The following is a 12,542-nucleotide window of genomic DNA, read 5'->3' on the forward strand; positions in this document are numbered from 1 at the left end:
CTAGCAACGGAACGGAAGGATGCTGCATACCGAGTAATGTTGCCTTCTCAAAGAACACAGGCACGCGCAGAGACTTATCACGAACTCCGTCGAGCGGAGAAGCGACTTCACAGACGGAAAACGGAAGCCTGGAAGAACCAACAAGTCTGTGAACTAGAAAAGTACAGGGAGCAACCGCACCAGGCGCGGAATTGGAGTGATGAGTTGAGCACTTTGATGAGCTACTGAACAACCAGAACTGAAGACGACAACTGAAGGCGACGGACAAATACTGCCACCACCAAGTATTGGAGAAACAGTCCGTGCAATTCATCGACTTAAAAATCATAAGTCACCAGGAGCCGATGGAATTACAGCCGAATTGGTTAAATATGGAGGCGACCAGTTATACCAAGTAGTTCATCAACTTGTGCTCAAAGTATAGGACAGCGAATCAATGCCTCATGATTGGCAACGAAGCATTATCTGCCTCATACATAAAAATGGAGATATCACACAGTGCAGCAATTATGGAGGTATCACGTTGCTGGGTATCGACGAAGTTGGTAAGACCAACTAGGCTGACCCTGACCAATGTGTGAGCCCAGATAAAAACAGCAGGATCACTCTCAAGACCATTCGACATCAACAACGGTCTACGATAAGGGGGTGCCCTATCATGCGTTCTTTCTAAACTGGCCCTCGAGAAAGTGATCCGTGATGCTGATGTAAATTCAAGAGGCTCTTTAAGTCCACCCAACTACTGGCCTATGCTGACGATATCGACATCATGGGAAGAATCACCCGAGACGTACAAACTGCCTTTATCCAGATCGAGCAGGCGGCGCGGGATCTTGGGCTGCACATCAATGAAGGCAAGACAAAGTATATGGTGGCAACGTCAGCAAAGAAAACCAACCAACCAACAACATCAAATAGCACTGGCAAACAAGAAGAATAAGGATAGGAGACGAAAACTTTGAGACCGTTGATAATTTCTGCTATCTAGGGTCGAAAATCACAACCGTTGTTTTCAGCCAACAGAGCCTATTTCAGTTTGCAAAAACTGTTCCGCTCGAAACGTTTCACCATAGGGTCAAAGCTCTTACTGTACAAGACAATGATCTTGCCAGTCCTCATATATTCCTCGGAGACTTGGGTTCTTAGCAAGAAAAATTGGGAACTCTTGGCATCGTTCGAAGAAGAATCCTCCGAAGAATTTTTGGCCCCCTACATGAGGATGGACGATTTCGTAGCGTACATAATGACGAAATCTATGAGCGATATCATGACCACCGAGTTGTGGATAAAATCCGGCTCAATAGGTTACGCTGGGGGGGTCACTTAATCCATTTGGATGAGGATGATCCAGCCCGGAAATAGATATTTATCTATGGAAGAAAAAGAAGACGAGACAGATCCTGCCTAAGATGGAGCGATGGCGTAGGTCAGGACGCCAGATAGTTTTTAGGGATATCGAATTGGTGGACTTCGGCGCAAAACCGGGATGTCTGGAGTTCCTTATTAAGGCAGGCCTAGATCGGATACCGGTTGTTGCGCCGTTGACGATGATGATGATTCCAAAGTGGGAATTATATCACGGACAGTCCAGCGGTTGCTAGAAGTTGTAAAGTTCTAAAATGGTGGACTTACTGTTAACAAACAATCGTAACTAGTATAGAACGATGTGGATACAACTTCTACTCTCGCTTGAATATTTCCGATGTTTGATTGATTTGCGGTTTTCGGTGATGTGGTAGGCAACACAAGGTTTTTCCATATTTTCTAACTTTCTCCATAAGTAGTTTCAATTTTAGATTAGTGTGAAAGTAATTCTATTTTCTGGGTCAAGGATTAGGCTGAGGGATAGACTTATGCGAAATATGGCTCTCTGGGAGTCAACTTATAGCTTATAGGGGGATGATATGTGGCTTTCCCGGAGTCAAGTTTGCTGTCTATCAAGACGGTTAGTGAGTGGTGGTAGACACACCCTGTATGACGTGTTTCTGTTATTAACAAAATGCTGCTGTCTAGGCTAAGGAGTCGAAAAAAAAACACTTCTAATCCAGGGTATCGTTCGAACTGTGCCTGGTTGCTTCATTGAGTAGGCTTGACTTTGTGTGCTACACAGGGTTATGACACAGTAGTGCGTTGGTAATTTGGGATTGTTCTGGTGAAAATACAGGAGCTTGGGACATCCATGAATTCAAATTAAAATATATATATGTTTCAGAATTCCTGTTCGGAGATTCCGTGGTTGTTCAAGTTCCGTCGGAAGCCGGCGGCCGAATCCGAAAGTCAGTCTTTTGCTAAATTCATCGTTAGACTGGTAAAGTACTGTATAAGGAAGGCGTTACCACTTGCCTCTCACTAGGCCGGGATGTCAATGGACATGACGAGGAAGGCAGAGGCACCAGTGGAAGATGTGAGCACCTGAATTTATGCTTAGCAATAGGTTTCAAGTATATAATTTAAAGATAACCCTAGGAAATACTCTTATGAATGGGTTAGGGAAAAATTGGAGGATGTTTGAAGAACCCTCTATGTCGAATCACAGAATACTAAAATTCGCCATTGAGGACAATTCTGAAGTTGATAGGAAAAATGATTGGGATTGCTATGTAAGGCACCGGAGCAATAATATAATTTATGTATAGAAGGATGGTGATATCAGGAATAAAATGCAACTGGAGGAAGTAGTGGAAGACCTTAACAGAATCATCATTGTGCCGTATGAGGCCAGTTAGCCGGCTAAGTTAGTCACTTCATCAAGAAATTTACGCTGGTAGAACAGAGCTAGAATAAGGGCAGAATTCCTAGAACTCTTTAACCGGGCGAAACAAAACGGGGACTGGCCGATGTATAAAAGCTCAGCTAGAAGAGCAAAGCGAAATACCTTCAGGAAATTCTATGAAAGGGTTGAACAAACCATTGAAGTATTCAGGCTGTACAAGGTGGTAGCCAAGGAAGGAGCAATACACTTGTCTGCTTGAAAAAGGAGGATGAGAAATGTACCAAAGATGAGGTGGACAGGACACACTTAATTTGCAAAACTCCTTTCCCGGGGCCCTATTCCTCAGCAAAATTCTGCCTGCATATTAGGCAATAAGGGGAAAAAAAGGGAAATTGGAAAACAGCAAAGGAGCTATGCTCGGAAGATCGGCAGTGAAAGCTTTTAAATTGCTGAAATTATACGGATTCGATGACATCTTCCCACCACTATTCCAGAAGGGCATAGCCTCAGGATGCACACCAAAGCCATGGAGGTGGTCTTCATTCCGAAAGCAGGGAAAATGTGATCTTTTTCACCGTGAATCTTTTAGATTAATTTGGAAGTTTGTCTTTAACATTCAATGAACGTTTAATGCACCCATGTTAACATGATGATAAACCAAAAGTGCTTTGTCTAAGATGACGGATGACGGCTTTTTGATGTCGAACGTGTTTGCGAAAACACGTAGCATGTAGAAATACAAAGTGCCCTAGACCGCAAGGAAGTCGTGAACACACTGCCCTTCTGGGTGGGCAAAATTGTAGAGAACAGGCAGCTAGAATGAGGTATTATCATCGCTAATCTAAAGTATACTAGTCATGGTATCGGAGCAGGGTTAGGCAGATGAGGACATTTTATGTGATGGAATCCAATTGGGGTTGAGAAATGCTAATACTGAGCTGGGTATCAATCTAGCCAGGGAGACCATAGCACCATTCCCGCCGAAGTGTAAGCTTGATCACTCGGCATAGAACTTAACAAGAAGCAAAGATTGAATACTTGCTATTGGTTACACTAGGCATAAAACTGCTCTGGAAGACGCACGTCGGGAATATATGTCAGAAAACTGTAAGGGCTTTAATGATTCGTAGGTTCATAACACGAAAGAAATGGGGAAGCACCCTCAAAATATTATTCTAGATATATGTGGCAATGGTGAAGGCAGAGATTAACAGTTAGGCGGCAATCTGGGCAAATAGAGTCAAACTCGCAACAACAGTTAGGGAGTTAGATAGGTTACAAAAATTGGCTTGTGTTTGCTTAAGTAGAAAGAAAATTAAGATTCTTTCTAGGCAGTTTCCGCAATTATTATACCGAGGCTTAAAGGACAATGAACGTTCAATTTGAAAAAAAAAATTTAATACTGAATGAGTGAGCTTTTAATAGGTAGTAAATTTAACAATAATGTCTGGATTATAAGGATTAGTTGCAATCCGCATTAAAGGAACTATTGTACTTCTTTTGCTGGTAATAGTGTACCTATTAACTACAGTAGGTCAAGCAAACATATCACCATTAGTAATTTTAGTATATTGGTTATTTCCAAATCCTTCAACTTTGCATCTGGTTTAATACCATTCTCCCAGGTGCCTGGACCTACTTTGCACAAGTATGGACATCATACTACGCAACGGAACCTACAGGCAGTGCCGTAGATATTCCTAGATTCCCAGGGTATAGTCGGCCGTAACCGTGAGTGGGAATTATAATCCGGAGGTTCTTCTTGGAGAGGTTTAAGCATTCCTAATTCGCGTACCGCCTAGCAAAAATATCATTCTTCCTTTGATTTAAGCATCTTACTCTCGGTTGACCGTCCTGCCCGATAAGTGTATTTACACTGATGCAAGGGATTACGCATTGGAACGTTCGATCTAATATTGTTGCCTATGACCTTTCCCATCGTTTTGAGTACGAACGATGTTAAGCACATTGGTCTGAAAGATTGAGGGTGAGAAGTCGTTATCACTTGGAGTGTTTAAGTTCGTCCTTCCATCTCCATATGTTTTGGACACTCTTAGAGAAAGGGTTTTAAGCAAATGTCGGATTAGACGAAGCCTCAAAAATGGTCGCCCTACATTTCACAATATCGCAATCCTTTCTGTTAAGGAGATATACAGAGACAGCAATAGATAATCAGTCAGGTGGGCAAATAGATAGATGGACAGGAAGGCAGGAAGAGTTTACAAGAATTGAAGAAAGCCACAACGAATCATAGTTAAGGCCTGATCTAGTCCTCTGTCGTAGTTTTATAGAGCAGCACCTTGGGGAGAGTGAAAGGCGAAGGAGGTATTTGTATTGAGTGAATCTTATACAATTCCAATGAACATGCACCCCCAAAAAGTTTGCTCAATGTTTCCTCTCCACGTTTGAGTTCTGATGTTCTCTGATTTTCTTTTAACGAACGCTAAAGACAGTGCCAAGGACTTTATTACGAGTTTTCTTGAAAGACATTATCTAAATTTTAAAATATATATATTTTAAATATATATATAGTTAAAAAAGCCCACGGACCCTTTTCCCGCCCAACGTCGCTGAAATTACTACTGGGACTACTTCGATCTTTTGTAATCTCCAAGTCTGCTTCATATCGTCTGCCAAGGGGCCGTAGTTCCGGATTTTTTCTTGCTGTTTTTCAACAATGTTCCGGTCCAACGGTACGGCTACATCGATTATAAAGCACGCTCGTTCTTCCTTCAGAAGCAGAACTAGATCGGGTCTGTTATGATTAACACTGTGGTCAGTGGCAATAGTGTGATCCCACAGTGGTTTGACCCGATCATTTTTCAAGATTCTCTGCGGAGTATACTTATAGTGAGGATGGTAGGTTGCCACTAAGTTATACTTCAACGTAAGGTTTTGATGAAGAATCTTGCAGACGGAGTTATGACCATTGGTGTACTCGGTACCGCTCAACATCCTGCACGCAGATGTTATGTGCTGGATGGTCTCCTCTTCACAGTTGCATAACCTACAACTGGAGTTGGTGATTGAGGAGTCGTGAAGAATGTACCGTTTATAATTTTTTGTTGGGAGCGAAGCATCCTGAATTGAAGTTAGGAATGCTTCGGTCTCATAGAACAGTACACCATTTGTCAACCATTTGTTGGAGGCTTCGATGTCAATGCCTGACAACAACAAATTTTTTATATGACCTCCGTGAATGGGTTTCTCTTTCCACATGTCGATCTTCTGTTGGACTGAAGTAACATTCGACATGGGATCCCATTCTCTGCTTCTCAATTTCAAAGGAGATAATTTATTATCTGCCATGACGGTAGCCTGGTGTAATTGGCTAGAGGATTGTTTCTCATTGAAAAACTCACGAAGAGAATGCACTTGATTGTAGTGCAACGTTTTTAAATCAAGTACCCCCCTTCCTCCCTGATGACGTGGGATAGTTATCCTCAATTTTTCGGCAGCTCTATTGTGCATGTTGTTGTTTGCAAGAACTACCCTTACCTGTCTGTTGACAGATTCTAAATCAGTATTACTCCACTGTATCACACCGAAAGTGTATAGAAGGATGGGAATGGCGAAGGTGTTGATTGCCATGATTTTATTTTTCCCGTACAGCTCAGTTTTAAGGATATATATATACCCTTATATATATACGTACCTGGCGGACCAGGTTTATCCTCACCTGAGCTGCATGCGACCAGGCGTGTGTCATGGTTTGCGGATAATGACATGACCCACCGGGTCAGCTACGAATATCGCAAGTTAATCTTGTAAATAAGTAGCCGCGGACAAGCAGAACGTTTTCCTTTGTGTTCGTCCTCCCTTACCGATTCTTCCCGTTCAGGGGGAGTAAACCTCCTTAACAAATCCGTAATCCGGGGTGAAGGGATCGAGGCGCCTATCGGATAAATTGCAGTGTCGTTACACTGTATTTCAGCGGCTCCCCTCCAAATACCTTCCCTACCTTTGGAGGTAACCATGGGACATTGCAACATTGGGGCTCTGTTGCAGGGTTGGAAAATATTTCAAATTCTTTTAATGAGACCCCAGGGGCACGAAGGCAGTACCCAACATGGTTAAGGGATGTTTTGGCGGTTATGCCGTCAACCACCAGGGACGGGAGACCTGGGCGTCGTATGGTTTGGACGGACCAACTTAACGAATTTATCGTCCGTGCCTATTACCGTGTCACGGATTTAGAACGGAATCCATCAGGGTACAGACATCGACTCCATGACGCGTTCATAACCTGCTTCCGGGAACTAAGTCATGTTTCTGAGCAGAACGTTGTGAATCAATACCGGGTGATAGTGAATAACATCCGAGTTGCCTTACCAACTAGGCAACAAATCTTCCAAGAGGTTTCACTTGAGCTCGGGCTGGAGTCATCAAATTACCTGTAAGGCACTCCATGAATCCAGTAGTCAGGAGAAGCTTAGTAAGGTAGGTAGGGAAGCTTAGTTCTGGGTGTTTCGACTCAACAAAAGAGCCGAAAAGTTGAGAAAGGAAATCGGTCGTGTCACGCAAGCACTCCTTGGAAATCCATCGCGAAGAGTGCACAGATGCGTTGCGAACATCATTCAATCGAAGAAATCCTCGAGGTGCTGAAGCAGAAACTTGCGGTATGCTCCAATCGCATCCGTAGGTATCAGAAAAGCTTTCAGCGAAGGACAGACAACACCTTGTTCTTCCAGAACCAACGGGGATTCTACAAAAATCTCACCAACTCAGATAGGGAAAGTAACCTCGATGTGGATCAGGCAGAAGACCTCTGGAGAAGTGTTTGGAGCGAATCCAGCCGTTGCAATTTAGAAGCAGCGTGGCTCCCACACCTTATGCGTTCATGCGAGGCCCTCCCCGAAATGACCATGCCTGAAGTAACTGAAGTCGATATTGACTTCTGGCTGAAGCGGTCCAAGAGCACTCACAGGATATTGGCAAATCAATTTAATCAGATGATTGCCGATCCTGATTTAGTTCCACCATTTTTCACCAAGGGGATAACTTTCCTCATCCCCAAGGAACAGGGTGCCTCTTGCCCTTCAAAATGTCGACCAATTACTTGTCTTCCTACCATCTACAAGGTCTTCACTTCAGTTCTGTGCGCGAACATCTCAAAACATCTTGATGTTCATAAATTGATAGCTGAGGAGCAAAAAGGATGCGCAAAAGGCTCCCGAGGCTGCAAAGAACAGCTTATAATCGATACGGTAGCTGTAAAGCAGGCTGTCCATCAGAAACGAAATATCTTGACAGCCTAGGTCGATTATAAATCCGCTATCCCATCTTTTGCATGAAAGCAAATATGGGTTCCAAGTCAAGCATGGCATATTGTCGAAATATACATTAAATCATTTGATGTACATTGACGACATCAAATTGTGTGCCAAAGACGAGAACCAACTTCGCTCCTTGCTGAACATCACCATCCAGTTCAGCAGGGATATCGGCATGCAGTTGGGTTTGGAAAAATGTCGTATAAAAACATTTGTTCGGGGAAAACACACCGACAACGAAGGATACAGCCACAATAACATCCGAATTGAGAGTATGGATTCGGACGACGTCTACAAATACCTCGGCATATTGCAAGCAACAATACCTGCTGTGGCAATTATGAAATCTAAGTTGCTGGGGGAATTTGAACGGCGTCTGGATCTTGTCCTTAAAACTGAGCTGTACGGGAAAAATAGATATAGAGCTGCCGAAAAATTGAGGATCACTATCCCACGTCATCAGGGAGGAAGCGGGGTACTTGATTTAAAAACGTTGCACTACAATCAAGTGCATTCTCTTCGTGAGTTTTTCTATGCGAAACAATCCTCTAGCCAATTACACCAGGCTACCGTCATGGCAGATAATAAATTATCTCTTTTGAACTTGAGAAGCAGAGAATGGGAACCCATGTCGAATGTTACTTCAGTCCAACAGAAGATCGACATGTGGAAAGAGAAACCCATTCACGGAGGTCATATAAAAAATTTGTTGTTGTCAGGCATTGACATCGAAGCCTCCAACAAATGGTTGACAAATGGTGTACTGTACTATGAGACCGAAGCATTCCTAACTTCAATTCAGGATGCTTCGCTCCCAACAAAAAATTATAAACGGTACATTCTTCACGACTCCTCAATCACCAACTCCAGTTGTAGGTTATGCAACTGTGAAGAGGAGACCATCCAGCACATAACATCTGCGTGCAGGATGTTGAGCAGTACCGAGGACACCAATCGTCATAACTCCGTCTGTAAGATTCTCCATCAAAACTTTGCGTTGAAGTATAACTTAGTGGCAACCTACCATCCTTACTATAAGTATACTCCGCAGAGAATCTTGGAAAATGATCGGGTCAAACTACTGTGGGATCACACTAGTGCCACTGACCACAGTGTTAGTCATAACAGACCCGATCTAGTTCTGCTTCTGAAGGAAGAACGAGTGTGCCTTATAATCGATGTAGCCGTACCGTTGGACCGGAACACTGTTGAAAAACAGCAAGAAAAAATCCGGAACTACGGCCCCTTGGCAGACGATATGAAGCAGACTTGGAGATTACAAAAGATCGAAGTAGTCCCAGTAGTAATTTCAGCGACGGGATTAGTCCCGCAGAACTTACGAGTACATAAAGCGCTGAAAACGCTCGATCTTAGGGCTGGACTATACATGGAGATGCAAAAAGCGGTTATCCTTGCAACCTGTGCTATAGTCCGAAGAGTCCTGTCCGGTAACAATCTGACCTAATGGGTTTCAGTCTTGATCCGCACCGTCTTCGATATAAGATCCATGTCTCTGTAGTATAGAACCTCCGCGTCATTGGCTGAAGTGTTTGCGACAATCGGGATGTAGTAATACATTTTAGCATGGTCGCACACACTTTGCGTTAAAACGCATCATCGCTGTGATGCGGGCCTTTGGATGTTGCCTTCAGCGCATCCTTAGGCGCTCGGTCCGGTTGGGCGGGAAGAGGGTCCGTGGGCTTATTTAACTATATATATATATTCGAGTTGCAGGTTCGACCAGGGCAACTCATCAGACGCTACTTCTACCCGGGGAGAAGAGTTACCGAATTGATGACTAGGAAGCAACATTTTTTACGATGGTAAACTGAATGCTAACTTAAGAAAAAACTTTATCTTTATCTAAGGTATAAACTAAGCTGTAACATAACTTAAATCTAATAAATTTATTTAATATATGTATGTTTGTATAATATAATTAGTCCTATTGGAGGAAAATTCGAAAAAAAATCTCCACGAGTTGAAACTTTTATAAAACGGGGTAGATGATTAGAAAGATCGAGAATGTAGATAGGGAGGCGAGCATGCGGGAGGGGTTTTGGGAAATCGGAAAGTTTGCAAAATTGGGGTTGACAGTAGTTATCCGTATAAAAGACTATTCTGCCTTGGGAATCGAAAAGTCGGTTTTGGGATTGGATTGTAAGGAGCAGAAGATTTCGCAGAAGTTCCTCTTCAAGGATCTCTATATGCATTGTCTGTGGAATAAATGGGTTGATATGACACTGAGCCGCTTGACAGGAGCCATAGAGGACCTGGTTAGGGCTATATTTGGACCGGGCATCTTTTTTGAAGCTGTTGGAACAGTGGCGGAGGACTTAACAATCTTGGCGCCGGAGTTCTTCCATTTGGGATGGAGAAGAGTTGGATCAAAAAATAAAGCAGAAAATGAGGACGGGATGAATAGGCTGTTTGTAGTAAAAGAGACCTGAAAGCACCGGTTACACCGCCCAGGGTATTGATAATATGAGGTACGTGGGACAAACCGGAGTTGATGATCACTCCCGGTAGGTGACTTCTTTGACGGTGGGGACAGAATTGTTGTGGACTTGGAGGAACAGTGTAGAGGTGTCTCTCCACATTTTCGGCGTCAAGCAGATATTTACTTGAAACAGGATGGATTCGCATTTCTGAGGATTTAGAGATATTTTCCTTTTGGGAAAGTATTTGTGGAGCTCGTCTAAATAAGGATGCAGGCAAACTTCACCTGCCAGGATGTTTTTGGTTGAGGATGTTCGGATGTGAAGGTGGTTTAATTAAGTCGGCGGTGAACAAGGAGTAGAGGGTAGCAGATCGGATGCCAACAGGTCATGAACAAGGTGCCGAGGAGTGACTGTATGTGAAATTGGCATTTCAACCCATCTAGGAAACTAAGGATTAGTTTGCAGAAGCTAAACTTAAAGACGAGTCCGTACTGCTGTGTGCAGAAAGCCTTCCTTAGATCGGGAGACAGGCGATTGTTGTTGTTTTCCGGTTTACTCCCAGAAGAAAGTTCGATTTCAGAATTTGAGGACGCGTGCTCAACCGAGTGCTTGGGTCGGCTAGCGAATGGGAAGTCAGTAATTGAGTTCTTGATATCACTGTGCACTTGGTATCTATGTGAGATTTTAAGTTCGCTCGAAGATTTTGGTGGCGAAAAATAGGATTGAGATAGGTCTGTAGCTATAGGTATTATGAGGATTGTGGTTTGGGGCGATAATGCGAGCACTTTTCTAATCGGGGGAATGTGCGCGTTGTGGAGGCAATGGTTAATCATTGAGGATAGGATGGCGGGAATGCTTGAGGAACATTTCTTGAGGATAATGGAGGGTATTTGGTCAAGTCCGAGTCAATTTTTTATTCTTTAATGCTGTTATTAAAGCTGCTACGGTGTTCGGGTTGACGAAATGGATGGGTGGGATGCTGTCCCGCAATTCGGCGTCGGAGGGTATTTGGGAGATCGGCCTCATGCTGACTTGAGGCAGTAGGAGGAAGAGGAGGTTAGAGATGGGCTTGTTGACCTCGTCCGCCAAACGGTGGTGATGGTGATGGAGGGTACATCGGCGGGAGGAAGTTGTCTGCGGGGTGTTTGATTTTCCAGGCGGGAGATGTTTTGGGGAAGGATGGCACATTTTGAGGAAGGTATAAGTTTTTCTGAGCTCGTTGTACGTGGTTTAGTTCAGTTGGGTGAGGCGGTTATCGAGATGGTTGGTGTAGAGGATCAGAACTCTCTCGCGGATTTACCTGTCAAAGGATCGGATTTAATTTAGAAGGTGTGAGGACTGTGGAGAATATCTATTTCTAAATAATCTCCACGGTGAATCTTCTTAGATTTGATTTATTCCAGGATATCGTTAGGAAGGAAGATCAAATTGCGGTAATTTAGGGAACCAGTTGTAAACAGGTTGATGTATATTTGCTGCATTGCTTTAGTGAATTGATGAACTGTTAGGTCGATGATACCGTTGGAGACTAGCCTGTCCGAAGCGAGTAGGGGAGGCTGAAATTTGGATTTGAGAGCTGCATTTAAACGTTTGCTTTTGGTTTTCTGGAAGTCAGTAATTAAAGGGGGGATGGGGTGCACGATTCGGTCGGGGAGTTGAATGCCAAGGATTATGACATCGTGATTGCAGGGAAGGTTTGAGGAAACGGAAAGTGTTGGGGTTAGGGATGACAGTAATATTACTGCCGATGAGGAAAAATAAAAGTGGGCGTATGTTTTAATAAGAGTGGGGAAGACTGGGCTGAAGTGGGAGAGGTTGATGGTGGGGTGCGGCTTGTTGAGGAATTGGTGGTTGCGATTCCCGTTCTGGTTTACTTTTACATCGAACCATGATTGGTGTCAAGCGTTCAGGCCTTCGCCAATTATAAGGGTCCAGAGTTTGCCAAGGGTATAAGGAGTGAATTTTTTGCAGGTCGCTGGTGTCGAAAGATTGAATGGCGTAATAGATGGATGCTACGAAAATCGCGGAAGACGGGGTCCGGCAGGAAATGCGGGGTGATTTCAATAGAATTGAAAGTGTTTGGAGGTGGGAAAAGCTGTGGGGACAGAAAATTCT

Source organism: Hermetia illucens, chromosome 4 (genome assembly GCF_905115235.1).
Source record: "Hermetia illucens chromosome 4, iHerIll2.2.curated.20191125, whole genome shotgun sequence".
Classification (NCBI taxonomy): domain Eukaryota; kingdom Metazoa; phylum Arthropoda; class Insecta; order Diptera; family Stratiomyidae; genus Hermetia; species Hermetia illucens.